This window comes from Rhipicephalus microplus, chromosome 10 (assembly GCF_043290135.1).
Source record: "Rhipicephalus microplus isolate Deutch F79 chromosome 10, USDA_Rmic, whole genome shotgun sequence".
NCBI lineage: Eukaryota > Metazoa > Arthropoda > Arachnida > Ixodida > Ixodidae > Rhipicephalus > Rhipicephalus microplus.
In genome coordinates, this window is record NC_134709.1 from 97,286,437 (window position 1) to 97,305,780 (window position 19,344).

At 47.3% G+C, this 19,344-nt stretch overlaps 1 non-coding gene across 1 annotated transcript; it reads left to right on the top strand.

Annotated features, from left to right (window-relative positions):
* The first annotated feature begins 18,161 nt into the window (after window positions 1-18,161).
* TRNAK-CUU (transfer RNA lysine (anticodon CUU)) lies at window positions 18,162-18,234 on the top strand. The gene has a single exon. It is a non-coding gene; the product is annotated as a tRNA-Lys (tRNA).
* Window positions 18,235-19,344: the final 1,110 nt, after the last annotated feature.

Genomic DNA, 19,344 nt, shown 5'->3' on the forward strand with positions numbered 1-19,344 from the left:
CTGATGTATGAAAATTCATCTTATCCTACTGTACTGGAACAACGAGAAGAAACCGTCGAAGAAGCACGAAAAAGTGCAGTTACCAAATCTATCGCCTACCATAATAAGAACCGAGTCATTTATGATAGAAAATTTTTTTTCCGATTGAGTTCCAAGTCGGTGACTTTGCCCTTTACGAGACACCTTGGCATCCCAACAATGGCAAACTGAGTTCTGTCATGGAAGGACCCCACAAGATTCTACGCAAGGTCTCAACAGTGAACTATGAGATCAACCACTCCGTGCTACCCTTACGTAGAAACTCTGACATTGTGCATGTTAGCAAACTGCAGCGTTATTTTGAACCTTCTGAACTGAGACTTTCTCGAGGGGAGGGGGAAGTGTGACGCATTCACAAGGTGATTCTAGGAGAAGACGACGAAGAGAAAGTGCGCGTGCATTAGAATAAACGCATGGCATCTGGACCACGACGTGTCTCCGTTTGGTAGCGTCGCATGTATATATATCACGAAGTCTTGTGAGTCGTGGTTGCGTCAGCGTTTATTTGAGGAAAGACCTCGCAAAACGGACGGGTAGAGCCAGTACACAGACGACGATGATGGTGCCACAGAGTGGCCATGAGGACAAAGAGGCAAGCGGATGATGGTGATTGTGATCATGCAGGGATGAGAACGATGTAAGTAACAGACGCCCACACTAATCCCCCCCCCCCTTGGAAGCGTACATCTTGGCCGCCGTAAGTCAAGGTGACGGGGAACGTCGCGTGAAAGGTTTCATGCGACGAACGTGGACTATCTCTGTGCTGCTGTAACGGCGGTCTGTTGGGGCGACAAGTGGTGTCACAAAATAATTGACAGGTGAAGTTCGTTCTAAAACAATGTATAGCCCGATGAAGCGCGCTTGAAATTTGTCACAGAGATCAGGAGTGTGAATAGGTGTCAAAAGCAGCACCTCGTCACCAGGTTGGAAAGACACAACTTGATGGGATACGTCATAGATGATCTTCCGCTCGTGCTGTCTCGCTTCAGTATTGATGCGAGCCTGATGACCAGAGTGGGCCAGGTGGGACATGTATTCTTCGCCAGAAAACTGACATGAATTGTCATGACTGTTAAAGAAGGAGACATTGAGAAAGGTAGTTGGGGTGCGTCCGTACAAGAGGTAGAACTGTGAGTAGCAAGTTGTTCTCTGAATGGTGGTGTTATAGGCGAATGTGAGGAATGGTAAAAGAGTATCCCAGTTTTTGTGGTCGGGTTGGTCTGAAACGGCTAACATGTCGTCAAGGGTTCAGTGAAATCTTTCTGTGAGACCATTTGTCTGAGGGTGGTAGCTTGAAGCTGTCTTGTGAGTAATTCCAGAAGCACGCAGTACTCCATTTACCATTTGTGACAGGAACACTTTGCCATGGTCACTAAGCAGTACAAGAGAAGCCCCATGACGTAGGATTATGGCGTGAAGAATAAAGTCTGCAACTTCCACAGCTGAGCCTGTAATAACAGAGAAATTCTCAGAGTAGCGTGTCAGGTGGTCCACGGTGGCCACTATCCATCGTTTGCCAGCAGATTGGACGGGAAGAGGCCCGTAAAGGTCAACACCTACAACCTCGAACAGCATTGAAGGGCACGAAAATGGCTGTAGAGGTCCAGAACGTGCAGACGTTGGGAGTTTACGACGTTGGCATGGGTAGCAGGAACCGACGTATCGCGCTACGCTAGAAGAAAGGCCAGGTCAGTGATAACGACATCGAATGCGGTGAAGAGTTTATTTTGAACCCGCGTATGACCAGCAATGAAGTCATCGTGGAAGGCTTCGAGCACCCGTAGTTTAAGAGAGCGGGACAGTAGAGGAACCCAGCGGTGTCAGTCAGGGTGGTAGACGTGGCGGTAGAGAACTCCATTGTCCGGCTTAAACTGCAGGAGTTGACGACGAAGTGGCGCGTTTGGTGGAAGAGAAACTCCCGAAAAGTGGCCCATCATGCGTCTGCAGTATGAATTAGACCACTGGCGGGTTATAAATGTTGGTTCGTCATCCGAAAAAGGGTTGCCTTATTGATGCGAGCCTAGAACTTTGGAATGTGTGACGGTTGAGTTCTCACCAACGCTGATATGGATAGTTGGAAGCGGGCAACGAGATAAAGCGTCGGCGTCTTGATGTTTTCTACCTGACTTGTAAGTTATGTCAAAGTCATACTCCTGTAAGCGTAGTATCCACCAACCCAAGCATCCGGATAAGTTCTTCAGTGTAGCATAAGGAATGGTGATCCCCAACGATTGTGTAGTGACGGCGTCGAGACAGGGACGGCAGTTCTGAACCGACCAAGCCACAGCCAAACACTATTGCTCATTTATCCTGTAGTTCTTTTCGGCTGTGGCGAGTACGCGACTGGCATATGCAACAACTTTCTCTAGCTAAGACTTGTCGCGTTGTAGAAGAACGGCTCCAACACCAAGGCCACTTGTGTCGTTATGGAGGATAGTCGGTGCGGCTTCGTCAAATTGACAGAGCAGATGTTCAGACGTGAGAGCCCGCTTCAACAGGTGGAATGCCGTTTGACATTCTTGAGACCACAGAAAGGGGACGTTAAAAGCAAGTAGGTGGTGTAATGGAGCAGCAATGGAAGCGAAGTTCTGGATAAACCAGCTAAAATAGGAGATGAAACCAAGGAAACTGCGAAGCTCCTTTGGTCTTTCGGGACGCGGAAAATGAAGGACTGCAAAAAATTTGTCAGGGTCGGGCCGGATGCCATCTTTGCTTACGAAGTGTCCTAAGACCTTGATAAATTTGCTTGTGAAAGAGCATTTCTCAGCGCGTCAGAACTTGATCCAATCATTCAAGGTGCCCAGGAAACGTTGACAAAAAGATAATAATGTCGTCCATGTAGCAAAGGCAACTTTTCTATTTCAGGCCGTGCAGCACGGTATCTATAATGCGCTCAAATGTCACGGGTGCATTTCAGAGCCCGAAAGGCATCACGTTGAATTCATATAGCCCGTCAGGGCTTGCGAACGCCATTTTGTCGTTATCGTCTTCATGCATGGGAATCTGCCAGTACCCAGAACGCAAGTCGATGCTTGAAAAGAATGCCGCACCTTGTAGGGAATCAAGGGCGTCGTCAATGCGTGGCATAGTGTACACGTACTTGCTTGTGATCTTACAGAGCGCCCGGTAGTCCACGCAAAAACGCACAGAGCCATGCTTTTTACGGACCGAAACAATAGGAGACGACCAAGGGCTAAATGAAGGATGGATGACTTCCCGTTTAAGCATGTCAGCAACGTTTTCTTCTATAGTTTTCTTTCAGCTAGAGACACGCGGTAGGGTCGGTGGTGTACGATAGATTTCCGAACGGTTTGAATTCGATGAGCTGCAGTATGAGTGCGACCCAGCTTATACGAGCGAATATTGAAAGAATTTGCGCGTTTCTGCAACAATGCGAGCAGCTGCTGCCTCTGTGAATTCATCAAGTCACTGCTGATAGCGGTGGTAAAGGCGGGTGTAGAAACATGCTCACCGAGAGAAGGGTCTTTGGATGCGATGGCCTGAAGTAGCGTCACAAATACAGGCTCGAATTCGGCAACACGGCCCACAGTAGTGCCCTGTGGCAGTAAGATGTTCCCCGGTATAGAGTTTACAGTGGTGGCAAGTGCAGAGCCATTGCAAAAACGAACAACACCGGACAGAAGAACTATGCCCTTACGAACGCGAAGTGCTGTCGGGGAGACCAATACATCACCATGATAGATGTTGTTGGGCATAATGCTGACAATTTGCTCTTGTAGTGGCGGCAGTTCGATGTCTTTCGCAGCGACCAGACGAAGTGGCTTGTGATTGTCGTCGTCAAGGATGTAGTCGGTGTCAGTAAGGTGAACAACGCGTTGTCCACAACAAATCATCGTGGAAGGAGATGTCAGAAAATCCCACCCTAAAACTAGTTGGTGAGAGCAGTGGGACAGGACAGCAAACTGAACATGATGGCGCATGCCGTCAATGAAAACACGCACAGTACAAAACGTGGAAGGGCAAATGACCTTCCCCTGGGCAGCTACTAGCGTGGGACCATCGTAAGGCATTATTACTTACCTTAAATGTTAACACAACTAAGCACGCATCACAGAAAATGTCGCGCCTCTGTCCACCAAAGCATCGGCTCGCACTCTTTCCACTTCCACATAAACCACGTTACACAAGCCTGATGGAGGAATTTCAGTTCTAATTATGATGCGGTTTTTTCTCCACAAACTGCATCATTTAGTTTTCCGCATGAATATCGAAGGAGAATGAGGCGGGCCGGAGTGGAGAAGTGAAACGGCGGAAGGGCGAAGGCAAGCAGCGTCTCGTGTTTCGGCTGTTCCGTGGTGCAGGTGTGGAGGAGACGAATAACGTCGTCCTTGATAAGAGGCCCCGCTGTACAAATGCCATTCGCGCATGTCGTTCCGACGCTCATCTTGCTGGCGCTTTTGGCAGAAATGAGATATGTGGCCGCGATAGCCGTGGTAGTAGCAGACAGGGCGGGACGAGCGTCACGGTGGGGAGTAGAAGGCGTTCAGGGCACCTGGAGATAGCGCTGTCAGGTGGGCCGATTAAGGATCAGGGGGCGTGGAATGGTAGTTCACTGGGGGAGCGGCAGCAACCGACGCGCAAGATGGCAGCGGCAATGTCGCGTGTGCGTCACTGGGAGGCACGGAAGCAACTCGAGTGTAGGTGTATATGGGGCGAGAAGCAGTTGGCTGTACGGGCGCAACGGCGTTCAGGGATGTAAGTTCTTCCTTGATGATGTCACGCAAGGGCACTCCCGAAGACTGCGTTGGACGCGGTGTAGGAGGTGTGAAGCGCATAGATCACAATTCTTCGCGTATAATGTCCCGGATGAGGTCACGCAGATGGCCATGAGACGTGGAGTGGTGGTCGCCAATGTCCGGCTGGAGACGAATGGAGTGCAGCGCATCAAGGCGCTGGCATGTCCTCTCGACATCAGCGATGGTAGCTTGGTTTCGCACAGGGAGGGCAATAAAGGCAACAGGCCCAATGCCTTTCAATATCTGTCGCACTTTGTCCGATTCTGGCATGAATTGATTGACACGCCGGCACAGTGCGAGGACATCCTCGATGTATGAAGTGTACGATTCGCTGGGATGTTCTCGGTGAGTATCGAGTGTCCTCTTTGCGATGATTGATCGAATGTCTGGTGTCCCGAAAACGTGTCGCAGCTGCAGCTAGAAGGCAGCCCAGTCGGGTAAGTCAACGATGTGGTTAAAATGTCATGTGTTTGCGACTCCGGTCATATAAAAAGAGACGTAACGCAGTTTGGTGGCCTCGTCCCACCTATTAGCGGCCTTTACGTGGTCGTAGTCATCAAGCCAGTCTTGTACATTTTTTCCACGAAGACCAGCGAAGAGCGGGGGTTTCCGTTGATGTCCGTGTATGTAAATAAGAGAGCAGCTTGCGTCGGTGCGTGGTTGATGACATCAGCGCCGGCAGGCTCAGTCTAGGACATGCTGCCTGACAGTGGGCGCAATCGGCGGCCTCAACAAAGCTCTAGGGGGTAGAGCGGGTTGCGAGAGGTCAGAGGACCGAAAATCCACCTTCACCACGTATGAAGTCTTGGGAGTCCTGGTTGTGTCAGCATTTATTTGAGGAAAGACCTTGCAAAACGAACGGGCAGAGCCAGAGACGATAACGATGATGTTGCCACAGAGCGGCCATGAGGACAAAGCGACAAGCGGATGATGGTGATTTTAATCATGCAAGGAAGAGAACAATGTAACAAACACCATATATATATATATATATATATATATATATATATATATATATATATATATATATATATATATATATATATATATATATATATATATATATATATATATATTGTGAGCGCTGACTATGTACTTCATCTTCATCTGTATGACCAAACCATTGTAGTGATCATCATCGTATGTCACGCGGGCTGGCTCTCTGGCTCGTGCGTCTGGATTAAAAAAGGATAACCTGGTTGCTGCCGTACCGGACGTGGTCTCATAAGTGGTGGAGCGTGCTTTGGTTCCCACGTCCTCCTGCTCTACCCGTCACCCCTGGAGCTCCGGTCTGGTCGACGGTTGTGCCCTCAAGCAACAGCAATGGCAGAACCCAACCCGCCCACTGCTGCAACCGCTCCTTCTCAGCCTCTTAGGCTTCACTACACCGTGAGTACCTCTCATCGAGACCCTCCGGTATTTTCCGGCCTTCGCAACGAAGACGTCGAAGAATGGCTCGACAGTTATGATCGAACCAGCGTTTGTAATTATTGGGACGAGGCGCACAAACTGCGTTACGTTCCTTTTTACCTCGATGGCGTCGCTAAAACATGGTATTACAACCACGAGAGCGACTTCTCCGATTGGTCGACCTTCACGGGGCATCTCCGTCAGGTATTTGGCACGTCTGCAGGATGTTCTGTAGTAGCGAAACAGAAGCTCGCAACCCGCATTCAAGGGGACGACGAATCGTATACGTCCTACATTGAAGATATCCTGGCTCTCTGTCGCCGAGCACAAAATGACATGACGGAGACCGATCGCGTCCGACATCTACTGAAAGGCATCAACTCTGTAGCCTTCAATGCTCTCGTGATTCAGAATCCGACTACCGTCCGGGACGTCATCACTACATGCCAACGCCTGGACGCGCTTCATTCCATGCGCCTTCCACACGCCTCCTGCGACGCTCGCTTTACCAAAGAGCACGAATTGCGGGCCCTTATCCGCACAATTGTCAGAGAAGAACTTCACGGCCTTATTCCAGGCAACCCTACCGTTGCGTCTGTCCACACACCTCCTCCCAACCTGCGAGAGATAATCAAGGACGAACTGGCATCAATGACAAGCGCTGCACATGCCCCGTCTCCTGTGCGCTTCCCAGTGCCTTCGTACGCAGAAGTTGCATCGCGGGCCCCTGCACCAGTTCCAACCGTGCCTGCGGACGTCGGATGCGACCATGTGGCTGCGATGACAACGCAAGCGCCAAGGCCACGCCACTATTCTACATGGCGTCCTCCCCGCCCCATCTGCTTCTACTGTGGAATAAGGGGTCATATATCCCGTTTCTGCCGCCGCCGTCAGCAGGATGAACGACGCGGTTACTCAGCTTACGAGAGAGACTTTTCCCCGCGACCCGATGAATACGATCCCGCACCGTATCCATCCACCTTCCGTCAGTCGCCCTCTCCTCCACGGTCTCATGCTGGGCCTCATCATTCTCGTTCATCTCGCCGCCGTTCTCCGTCACCATTTCGGCGTACGTCATCACCCTTGCGTCCCGCTCCGATCTCTCGGGACTCGGAAAACTAGAAGGTGCAGTTTTTGGAGGGGAAACTGCTTGTCGTCGGAACGCTACAACTCCTCCGTCTCGTCCAGCTAATTTACTGCCTGTTTCTGTGGAAGGTGTTTTTGTTGACGCCCTTATAGACACTGGAGCCGCAATTTCGGTAATTGATCGTGAATTGTGTTTTCGCCTGCGTAAAGTGCAAACTCCTTATGCCGGTCCCATGTTATGCGGTGCTAATGACAGTCCAATTCGCCCGACCGGGTTGTGCACTGCTCGTATTCTCATCGATGGAATCCGTCATCACATACAATTGGCTGTGCTGTCTTCGTGCGCTCATCAGATAATCTTAGGCTGGGACTTCTTGTCAGCGGCGTCTGCTGTAATTTCGTGTGGTCGGCCCCTCATTCGTATTACCGACACTGAGCTTTCTTCTGCTGCCGACCTTTCGTCGCCCAACCTTGTGACAGCTGCGGATTTCCTCCTGCCTCCCGGACGAGAACGTGTCCTTACGATCAAGTCACGTGACATTCTAGATGGTGACGCTATGGTTGCTCCTTGCCAGCGCTGCATTTTTCGAGGGATCACCATTGCATCTTGTTTAGTGCGGTTCTCCCGTGGTTATGCAAGCATCACGGCCTGCAACACGACGCCAGAACCACTTCTTTTGCCTGAGGGGACCACTGTTGCCAGCATTACCGAAGAAGCACCGCTTTGTGTCGTCACTGGTTCATCTGCTTCGTCATCCTCAAAGTGTATGCCAGCGGAAGATGCATTTCCTGCTCTCAAGGCCACTTTGTGTGAACATCTCAACCCAACGCAAACGGATGCCTTGCTAGCGTTATTAATGAAGCACAAAACTTGCTTTGACGTTTGTTCCGAAGGTCTGGGTCAAACAACAGTGACCGCCCATCGTATCGACACCGACGGATCCCGTGTGATTCGCCGCCGCCCTTACCATGTGTCGGCTTCTGAGCGCAAGCTTATAGAAGAACAAGTCAACGACATGCTCGCGCGCAACGTCATCAGGCCTTCGACAAGCGCATGGTCTTCTCCTGTCGTACTAGTGAAAAAAAAGGATGGCTCGGTACGATTTTGCATTGATTACAGATCACTCAACAAAATCACTCGTAAGGACGTCTACCCAATGCCTCGCATTGACGACGCTCTTGATACTTTACAAGGTGCCGAGTACTTTTCAAGTCTTGACTTGCGCTCCGGTTATTGGCAGATTCCAATGCACGAGTCTGATAAAGAGAAGACTGCGTTTGCTACCCCAGATGGGCTCTTTGAATTCAATGTAATGCATTTCGGCCTGTGCAATGCCCCAGCCACATTCGAACGGATGATAGACACGGTACTGCGGGGATTAAAATGGAAGACCTGCCTTTGCTACCTGGACGACATTGTCATTTTTTCGTCGAGCTTCTCACAGCACCTGGAACGGCTAGACGAAGTCCTCACGTGTTTAGCTAAGGCCGGTCTCCAGCTCAACACTAAGAAGTGTCGGTTTGCCAGTCACAGCATCAAGGTATTAGGTCACGTCGTCAGTAAACATGGCGTTGAGCCCGATCCCGACAAGGTTGCCGCGGTGCTGCACTTTCCTACACCAACCACACAAAAAGACCTCCGCAGCTTCCTTGGCTTAGCGTCGTATTTCCGCCGCTTTGTACGTGATTTGGCTACTATTGCGGCTCCTCTACACAAACTTCTGACCACGAGCGCACCCTTTGTCTGGTCGGATGACTGCGAAGCTGCTTTTCACACCCTCAAGCGATGCCTCACAACACGGCCAGTGCTTCGCCATTTCGACCCTGCAGCACCTACTGTGCTACACACTGACGCAAGTGGACTTGGCATCGGTGCTGTCCTTCTTCAGCGGAACCACGCTTCCGAAGAACAAGTCGTGGCCTACGCGAGCCGTACTCTATCACATGCTGAGCGAAACTACAGCATCACTGAGCAAGAATGTCTCGCCATCGTGTGGTCCATACAAAAGTTTCGTCCTTACTTATACGGCCGGCATTTCACAATAGTGACTGACCATCATGCTCTGTGTTGGTTATCGTCTCTCAAAAATTTGTCGGGACGCCTTGGCCGTTGGGTACTACGATTGCAAGAGTATGACTACAGCGTCACATATAGGTCGGGCCGAGAACACCAAGATGCCGACGCTTTGTCCCGTTGCCCGCTCTCGCAGAGCGCCGAAGTGTCACCTTCCATCTGTTCGTCACCGCCCGCCAAAGGGACCAAACAGACGGCTGCTCCTTCGAAACAGTTAGTTGCCTCGGCGGACCTTCTTTCGTCCACAGATCTCGCCTCGCTCCAACATGCCGATACCTACTGCCGCGCAATCATCGATCGGCTGACTGGCTTATCGCGTGCTCCAAACAGCCGCCTAAGACGGCAACTTGCCCGTTTCAAGCTTCAAGAGGGAACATTATGTCGGCAAATTTACCATCCTCTCGGTAACCAATGGGTTCCCGTCATTCCTCGCTCACTTCGTCTGGAAGTTCTACAAGCGTTTCATGACGATGCGACAGCTGGCCACTTAGGGTTCCACAAGACCTACGACCGCCTCAGGACTCGCTGCTTTTGGCCTGGCCTCTCCACTTCTGTCGCCAAGTACGTCGCTTCCTGCGCGTCATGCCAGCACCGAAAACGTACCACGTCTTTTCCCGCAGGGCCACTGCAACCACTGCCGTGCCCGTCCACTCCCTTTGAATTTGTGGGCATAGACTTATACGGACCTCTTCCGCTTACGTCAGCCGGTCACCGCTGGATTGTTACTGCCGTAGACCACCTTACTCGCTACGCGGAGACGGCAGCTCTTTCATCTGGCGCTACCTCTGAAGTAGCCGATTTTTTCCTTCGCGCCATTATTTTACGACATGGCGCACCGCGTGTGCTCCTTAGTGACCGTGGCAAGACATTTCTTTCACATGTCCTTGCTGAAGTCTTAAAGGCTTCTAACCCTATTCACAAGACCACATCAGCGTATCACCCGGAAACTAATGGTCTGACTGAGCGTTTTCACCGAACTTTGTCCGACATGATCTCTATGTACGTGCAACCAGATCACAAAAACTGGGACACAATACTTCCTTTTGTCACGTTCGCATATAACACTGCCATACAGCGTACAACGAATTTCAGCCCTTTTTTTCTCGTGTATGGCCGTGTACCGACTTTTGTTCTGGACACCACCTTTTTGTCCACATCCTCCAATCCATCTTCATCTCTCCCGGAAGAGTTCGCCGCTCGCGTCGCCCGCTGCCGTAAAATCGCCCGTGCCAACACTGCTGCCATTCAGGACAAGAGAAAAATCGACATTGATGCGAAGCGTCGAGTTGCTGTGTTCCGCCCAGGCGACGAAGTCCTTTTGTGGACACCTGTTCGTGTACCTGGGCTCTGCGAAAAATTCCTTCACCGGTATCTCGGTCCATACACCGTCCTGGAACGAACATCTGAAGTCAACTATCGCGTCGCTCCTGTCAACGCGGCTTCTGATCGTCGTCGCCGCCACACCGAGATCGCCCACGTCTCTCGACTGAAACGATATATTCGGCGTCCCAACTCTTTCTAACTTGCTGCCCTCTTTCGCGAAGGGGGGAAAATAGTGTGAGCGCTGACTATGTACTTCATCTTCATCTGTATGACCAAACCATTGTAGTGATCATCATCGTATGTCTCGCGGGCTGGCTCTCTGGCTCGTGCGTCTGGATTAAAAAAGGATAACCTGGTTGCTGCCGTACCGGACGTGGTCTCATAATATATATATATATATATATATATATATATATATATATATATATATATATATATATATATATATATATATATATATATATATATATATATAAACAATACGAAACATTTATGCATTTGCCGCACAGTGGCCGTGCATACCGAGAAAACAGGCCAGAAGATAAGCTGGGACAACGCACGTATCTTATCTACGGGGAAAAAACTGATGATCTCAAATCAATAATCATTCAGACAACGAGTTACAGATTCAGTAAATCATCTGGCACATTTAACAACTTGAACTCCCGGGCTTCACGTCACGTCATGCACTCAGTGCTACATACGAATCTGTTGCTGAGCCATCGTTCCGTTGGGAACAAAGAATCCGAACGAATCCTGAAACGTCATTCTTTATATGTTTTTACATTGACCTGTGACCTGTTGTTTTTCAACATAACTTGTAATGAAGTTATACAGTGGCGATATGGGTGTATGAGATACGCGAAGACAAGAGATGGTATTTAGATGAATTCAGGGACATTGATGTATCGCTGGTGCATAGACGGTCCCTTCTCATAATGTGGAAGACTTCTAAAGCCAGCCGCGCATGCTCATTGAGGCTTGGGCCTATGTTCGACGTCTGATGAAAACGTGCTTCACAACTGGTGCAACAGTTAATATGGGCCGCAAAATGGGCTCCTTTATTGGTATTTTGTTAATTTTTGCATGTGTGCCCTTAGCTGTTCGTTGATGGATCTCCCCGTTCACCGACGAAGGTCATTCCCCATGAGAGCGAGATGACCAAAATTCCGACGACAGCACACTGGACGTAAAAGACTGCATGTCGGATTCGGCATTGTCTTTTGCTCACTCCGCTGGTGCGAGAGCATAGCTTCGAAAGCTTGTTCGGCGCAGACAACGCCACTGGGACACCATGTCTGCCAGAAACTTTTTTTCAGCTGATGGGTGATCCTATGTGGATAAGGAACCGCCACTGGCCTGTACTTGTCGCGTAGGGCCTCCACCCTCTTAGTGGATTTTTTTAAATTCATAGACCAGACCACTGAAATCAGGAGCAACCAGGGGAAACCTGCTGCCAGAAGTCGGCCTATCTGATTATCAAAACGTTCTTGCATCCTGTGAGGGCACAATTTTTCAAGCGCTGATTCCATGGCAGAAATCACAATTCTTCTTTTTATAACTTTTGAGTGTGCTGACTTGAAAGCCAGAAGTTCTTTTTTTGCTGCCAGCTGGTAAGACGAAGAAACCTGTCTTTCACAGAATTCTAGCCTCACTTTGAAGAATTACAACTTGTCTTTTCGAGGAAGTTCAAAAGTAAAAAACAAGACCATGTCTGAGTTGGTTGAAATCATCTTACATCCTACTGACTAAATCCTGATAGGAGGAGCCTAGAGATAAGAAAACCAAAAATAGGGATTAAGTAAGGGTAAGATAATTGCAAACAGAATTGGATAACAATAATTGGATAAGGAAATGGATAAGGATAATTGCAACACAGCAACTTCCTAACAGTAATGGCAGCAATGTAATGCCATCAGACCTAATTTCATGATGATGATGATGATCATATGTAAGATATAACGTCCGTAAACCGCCATAAATTTATGAGAGACGCCGTAGTGGAGGGCTCCGGAAATTTCGACTACCTGGGGTTCTTTAACGTGCACCCAAATCTGAGCACACGGGCCTACAACATCCCCGCCACCATCGGGAATGCAGCCGCCACAGCCGGGATTCCATCCCGCGACTTTCGGGTCTGCAGACGAGTACCTTAACCACTAGACCACCACGGTGGGGGTGATGACATAATCTGTAGAACTCTTGCTGTATACGCATACAATTGTCATTTTTTGCGAGATTCGTCTTTTTTCACGAAGTGGATGCGGTTTGAGCTGCTTGAATTGTACTGATATTTGTTTTTGCCCTGCAGGACTTTCGAAGCACCATCCACATCTAAATCACCGGTAAGTTCTCCGTGTATTAGTGGCACCTTTGTCGGTCTCAGATAATGAAGGTTCTAGAATTGTTAAACACAGCTAAAACCTAATACTTGCCATGATTCGACTGTTTTCCCTATACCACAGTCGCTGCACCTCATACCAATAATTGTTGGCTGCAAGTTTCAGAGAAATGATACACAATCATATCTCTGGCTGGCTGAAATACTGGGCTACAGAAGAGGCTATGATCTTTGCAATGCATTTAAGTTGTTGAATACTGACACACTTTCATTCATCGATGAGACCCACTGAGACCTGAAGCTTTTACTGGCCCTTGTCACTGTTGCTGTTAGCAAAATTTTCTTGCAAATAGCACATAGTGGTAGTATGTGGTATATTATGTAATCGCGGTGTGTAGGCTTGTAATTGTATAGTTAACGCCAATCACTAGCGTATTCAAAGGAAAGTTTGAGGTTACTGTAATTTGGGTGGTGGCATTGTTGGTTATTCAAGAGGTTACATGTGTTTGTTGAAGGCTCAGCGATAGTGATTTTCGGTGCTGGGATAGAAAATGTGCGAACTGTGCATTCCAAAGTTTCGTTTCGCTACGGTTCAGTGTGTGCTGTGGACAAGGCGATGGCCGTTGTTGTGTGCTATGTATATGTCCAGATTTTTTATGCTTATCTTGGGGAGGATTAACATTAAACGTAGAAGACAGGCTACTTGGGTGTCGCAGTATACCAATAGCGACTGTCATCTGTGCTGTACATCTTTGATGCTACAGGGGAATTGCCGCCACCTCTACCATTCTGACAGCTGCGGTGAGAGGCTGTTATGGTAGATCGCTTGCTTACAGTTGCTAGGCAGTGTCTTACACTTCTCATATTTGGCACGTTTGTACAGATATTTTTTGTTTCGAGTGTGCTTTCTGAAAAGCATCAATCTCAAAAGGTAGTTTAACCTATCAACATTAATGAGCTCTAGGACTGATTGTTGTGGTATTATAAATGACATTAGTTTTTGCGCTAATATTCTTAACAGACTATTCAGATGCACGGGCAGTGAAGTGCCATTCTTATTTCATAGAAATTTAAGACGGCAATTGCGTCTTTCATAGCAGTCTCCTATATCGTCGTTTTTCATTCCCACTCCACCGCTGCACAAACTCAGAGCGAAAAAGTCGACTCCACCGACGAAGACTCCGTCGTGGACATGGAACCTCTGCCCATTCGATCCCGCTTCGACCTGTGGAAGAAGCGCGAGAAGCCTGCGATCCGCAAGGGCATGCGAGTACGCTATCTGTGGTCTCATAAACTGACACTCCATTCTCTGGACTGAGATCATTTGTTTAAAATTGCCATGTATTACCAGTATTTGCCTTTTAAAGGTGTAGTAACTAAAAAAGTTTAATGATGAACTATGTTACTGGAGGCCCATTTATAAAAAGGCGCATCGCTCTCTGCAGTGTGCGTGAATAAAACTGTTTGTTTATTACCGATTATTCTCACCTTCGTCTTGGGAGAGCTTCGAGAACAATGCGCCACGAAGGCCATCTAGTGTGAGAAACGGCACTGAGCAACGTGACACGCATTGCTCCGATGGTAATTCGCATGCGGCATGTGCAGCGCAATCACGTGGCCGGTTTAATCATTGTTACCTGGTGGCTTAGACTTTCATGACGCTTCCACACGTTCGCCGCGGGCACGGACTCGTGAGCAGCAGCCGACTAGAAGCCTGCTGGCACAAGCGCGGCAAAAGCGTAGTGGTGACTATGACGTCATGACATGGCTGGATATCTCGTATCTAAGCTGCAGTGATGGCGCCGTGGAATTTTCGGGGTCACCTTCACGTCCCTTTGTGTGATGCCAATGCGGCGAGGCCTGACGCTCAGAGAAGGATCAGGCACGCCAACCTCAATAATAGTGAATTACTTTTTGTTCAGTTTCAATGAAAAAAGTGTGAATGTACGGGCTCGTTTCCTTTGTTAGACGCAATATTAATCAGGACTGATAACGAGGCCAATAGAAGTACAGAAAATGTTATTAGAAGTAATTGTAATGTAATTGTGAACGCAGAAAAGTGGACGAAAAGATAACGAAAAAAGTGTTCCACACTCACCGCAACGCCAACAGGTGGCACTCGCCGGCACTCCCACGTTTAAATGGACATATATATTATTTAGTATAGATGAAGGAATGACCGTCACCATAGGTCAATGGCAGATCATTATACACGTTATTCGTAGGTTCCAGGCTCGCATCCTGCGGGTGGAAAGTAATGTTTTCGTCCACTTTTCTTTCTACATATTTACACTACAATTATTTTTAATTACCTTCTCTATACTTCTCTTGGAATTATTGTCTCTCAGTTTTCTATAATCTTCCATTTAGGTTTCGTAAATGATATGCACAAGTTCACGAAATTTCTTACGCAGGCTCTCAGCTGCACGTCTTTCACCTGCAGCCTTCTAACCTGCAGATATGGTGCATTTTCTAAATCTTCTCAATCTGCTACACTGTAATTATTACTTTTTTGTTTGAAGCAATATTGTCTGATATCCATGTCAAAATTCGAGTGGGGTGACTTAGCCTGCCCACATCTTGAAAAGATACTTCTTGTTAAATGAATCAGCCTAAACTTCGTTCGACAGGGCGAAGGCTTCGTAAATCTACGGTTGGTCTTGCAAATAGGAATCTGCTGTCAATATTTGAATTTCAAATAAATTTTCTTGTGTCGTATTACATGTGGCCTTCGAATTATATCAAGCCACGACAGGAAATGCGATTATATTTCGAATGACCCAAAGGGGCAGTTGTGCGCAATAGGGCAGGATTTAACCGAAAATGCCATAAAGTTCATTTTTGGGAACAAAAAAGATTGTTTGTCAGGGAATTTTGTTTTAAAAAAAAGACATATTGGCAGTTACGTTGATGAATAAATGAATACTCGTATTTTGTATTTCATATCATATACAACTATTTGAACACCAGCTCCTTTGATGTGTTTATTTGTACACCAACGAAATACCAAGCTCTTTGTAACGGTACCCAGAAGCAAGTACAAGTAATGCTGGTTGATTGTATATATATATAAATATAAATATATATATATATATATATATATATATATATATATATATATATATATATATATATATATATATATATTACAAGCTGCCACTCTAGCGTCGCCAGCGCGAAGTCGGCGACGGGAATGACAGCACGTTGGTTCGTTCCGTACGCAAGCAGAGACAGTGAAGAGATCAGAGACGTGAGAAAACAAAACAAACTTTACTCTTGTGATATGGCAGCACACGGGATCTAATACAACACTTCTATACAACTAACAAAATACATCAACACTTGATACAACTAAAAAAATATATACAAAACAATAAATCAGCTTACGCGAGAGAACTATCACAAACTACACAAACTAACAACAATAGAAATACGGAGTAGAAAGTTCGAAGATATAAACAGGTGAAGGCATACGTGTGATGACCGGCAGCGTTGTGTCCCCGACGATCGGATGCGAGAAGTCGAAGAGAGTTCTGGCACGACTGCGATGTCGGCGGTGTTGCAACGCTGGTGGCTCCGGGAGGCTAGTGCTTGCAGGTGACTTCGAGCAGGTTGAGCTAACTCGAAGCGAAGTTCCGATGTCTACGTTGCAGACGTTAATATCGCGTCACAGCTAGACGAACGGCTAAGTTTAGGTGGCCAGCCGATACAGAGCCACACTAAAAACTTCTAGAAGAGATGCTTGTTGATCTGTTTCTACACCATCTTGGTCAGCGACTAGTCTGCCTAGCAGGGCAAAATCCTGCGCTTAAATCCCCCTCGTGTCTCCTCACTCTCTTCCTTGGGGACAAGAGACCTCTACCTGGGTCCAATCATGCGCGTTTAAATTGAGGGGAAACTCCGCCCCAAAAATATTTTGACCCCACCCCTTTTTTATTGGGAGAGGGCTCGCAACTAGCGAGAGTGACAACCTGTCGGGTTGTTGTCATACGGCTTGCGCACCAGAGCGTTTCCCACGCTTTTCCCGTGGGAACGGTCAACCACTTAGCTCTCAGTCGGTGCGGCTTGTAGTCTAATCCTTGTTCGGGGTATACCGCGGCCTTCTACGACCTTGCAGACGCCGCCACAGTTACAAAAGGATTAACCGTCGGCGGCGACGTTCTAAGGAGAGCACCCCATTTTGCACTTATCGGTTCCCTTTCATGTGCCGCCGTTTCTCACGGTCAGTTGGGGAGTACGGCACCCGTTAATTGCCGTGACGCGGTGTCGCCGAAAATAGCCGTCCGTGACAATATATATATATATATATATATATATATATATATATATATATGGGAAACTGGTGTATACTTAAGGGCTCGTTTTTGGTGTTTACACAATATTAATGAGATCTAACAGACAATAATGCCAAGGAAGGTATTGGGGAAGTTATTAGGCCAATTGTAATGTAAATGAGAAGAAAGAAAAGTTGGTGAAAAGATAACTTGCCGTGGGCACGATCCGCACCTGCGACCTTCGAATAACGCGTCCGATACTCTACCACTAAGCTACCACGACAGCTATCCCCCAGCCACTTTTATTGGGTATCTATGTCAATTTAAACGTGGGAGTGTCAGTCAGCGCCACTAGTAGCCATGGCGGCGAGTGTGGCACACTCTTTATGAGCCTGTTTGGCGTCACGTAGCACGTGGACTTATTACTAACTGGCAGCTGACCACTGGTCCTTCATATACAACCTAAAGGCACCAAGTGTGCCAGTACGAGACCCTCGTTAATGAATAAGGGAAACAAGTGGGGCTCGTTTTAAGGGCTCGTTTTTCGTGTTTACACAATAATAATGAGATCTAAGAGACAATATAGCCAAGAAAGGTATGTATATATATATATATATATATATATATATATATATATATATATATATATATATATATATATATATATATATATATATTTATATTTATATTTATATATATATATATATATATATATTTATATTTATATTTATATATATATATATATCAGAGGAATAAGAGTGTTTTCACACTCGTTGTTTGGCTTATAGATGGCGCTGACTGTCACTTCTACTTCTAAATTCACATATAAACCCAAAAAAGTGGATGGAGGGAAGGCCGCTGTGATAGCTCAGTGGTTAGAGCATCGAACGCTTTATTCGAAGGTCATAGGTTCGATTCCTGCTCACGGCTGGTTATCTTTTGATCCACTTTTCTTTCTTCTTTCTTCTTATTTACATTCCGTTGGTTCTAATAACTTTCCCTGTACATTCCTTGGCATTACTGTCTGTTTGATCTCATTAATAATGTGTTAAAACACGGAAAAACGAGCCCTTAGGTATACACTTCTTTCCCATATATATATATATATATATATATATATATATATATATATATATGGCCATATCGCTTCTATATCGTTCAGGGTTTACTCCTCTTTTAATTATCTAACAGAGCATATATATCTCTAGGTAAAAGAGAGAGACAGTGAGATGCAAAACAAATTTTACCGTAAGCGCCAAGAAATAAATGCAATAGTAACTAATTGAAATTTTTTACGAAGTAAGGCTAGCAGCCAAATATTTTGGATCTGTTCTTTTGTAACTCAACCAACAGAATAACGGTTTCAGGGGATACCGCCGCTCCAGCGACCACAGCGGTTCACGTGCCGTCAATTCTCTATACTTGAAGTAAGCCTTGAGAGCACAGCAAGTTTAGGGGTAGTCTCCCGATATATGTCGCGATGACACGTGCTCGCACACCTTTCTGAGCAAAGTTTGCAGTTGCATGAGTGACGCACCCCTCCCCCACGTAAAGACATACGTCGACTATACGCCTCACACGTGGGGCGATATTTTCGCACGCAGCCGTCGTGCGACAGAGATGGCCGGCTCGTTGTCTCTGCTTCTGCCGCGGTCGTTCGCAGCCCTTGCCTGCTTTAATTCACGCGCAGAACACACGATACACGGGGCGATGTTATCGATTTGGACTTTGTTCAGAAAACTGCAGATAAGGCGAAAATCCGCTGGGAGTTGCCATATAACTGCTGAAATAAAAATATAGAGATCATTTTATATGGCTTAGTCGCCATAAAAAATAATAAGCAAGAAACAAGGGGGGTGGGGGTGATGAAGGGCCACGGTGGCTTCCTGGTCGTCCCACTGGGCTTCTTCGCGCCCAGGCGGTCGAGGCATGATAACACTGCCTCCTATCCCTTGTTGGGTATCGCGTGTCTCGGCTCGCGGCTGCTTCTGCGCAGGGCTAATAGACGGAGTGGACAAGGCGATGGTGTGTCAAGGCTAC